Source organism: Palaemon carinicauda, chromosome 18 (genome assembly GCF_036898095.1).
Source record: "Palaemon carinicauda isolate YSFRI2023 chromosome 18, ASM3689809v2, whole genome shotgun sequence".
Taxonomy (NCBI): Eukaryota; Metazoa; Arthropoda; class Malacostraca; order Decapoda; family Palaemonidae; genus Palaemon; species Palaemon carinicauda.
In genome coordinates, this window is record NC_090742.1 from 19,183,864 (window position 1) to 19,185,073 (window position 1,210).

Here is a 1,210-nt window from a genome sequence, read left to right on the forward strand (position 1 = left end):
TGACTAAGAATTTTATATATATATATATATATATATATATATATATATATATATATATATATGAGAGAGAGAGAGAGAGAGAGAGAGAGAGAGAGAGGAGAGAGAGAGAGAGAGAGAGAGAGAGAGAGAGAGAGAATTTTTTTATGTAAAATTTTTTATGTAAAGGGAATTTTTAATGACAACGGAAAATTTTTTTTTGTGACTAGTTTTTTATGATAAAGGCTTTTTTATGACAAAGTAATTCTTTTTACATAAAAAAAAAAAACTGACCTTCCGTTGAATTTGGTCTATCTACGTAACTTAGGTGGGATAAAGTAAGCAAAAAAAAAAAAAAAAAAAAAAAAAAAAAAAAATTGGTAATCTAATGTTCACACACTTAAAATCTTGCAGAGTTTTTTTTTATAGGTGGTACGACTACTGCAAAAATAATAATGATAAAAAAAAGCGATGGAGTATTGGTGAGAAGAAAGTTGATTAAGGTCTTCAGAAGGGGGAATGAGTTCAAAATTTTCATTGCATGACTTACAGTACGTTTGAATGAACCCGAAAATTCTTATTGGCAACAGTAATAGTGATAAAAATGAAAATTCCACAACTCTAGCGTATTATAATTTTTTTATATCCAGTAGCCCTACACAGCCTTTCATGATTTAAGTTGTCAATATGAATATGGTTGCTTTATTTAGCAATGGTTTTAGTTATGGACATTCTGTATTGCAACAAAAATAGAATTCCCAAGAGTTGAAGCATTCTTTGGCTGACTTTGTCTGTAGTTTATTTTGTATTCTTCCGTATATAAATGTTCAGAAGCTTACCATCGTTCCTGTCACGCTGAGCGCCATTTCCAAACGTATGGCTACTTAAATTCAATTTTTTTTTAATGATGCGCATTTGCACCGACTCGCAGCGGTGCCCCATTAGCTCGGAAAAAAGATTCCTGCTACCTGATTGGTTAGAATTATCTTGTCCAACCAATCAGCTATCAGGAAACGTTTCCGAGCTAAAAGGGCACCCCTGCGAGTCGGTGCAAGTCTGCCTCGCAAAAAAGAATTGACTATAGTTTCTCCCAGCCCCATGGGTAGGTGGAAGTGGCTGTAGTCGTATTTTGGTGAAAGGGGGTAGCCTACCGTGAGGTATACTCGGAAACCACAAATTGCCGAAACTACCTTGTTGTAGTTAGGAAAAGGGGAGGGGTGAGAAGGGTTGAACC

General features: G+C 34.8%; 1 pseudogene; it reads right to left on the reverse strand.

The window, feature by feature from the left end:
* The window catches only part of LOC137657198 (cuticle protein 7-like), a 5,148-nt pseudogene extending 4,306 nt beyond the window's left edge, over positions 1-842 (reverse strand).
* Between the last annotated feature and the right edge of the window lie 368 nt (positions 843-1,210).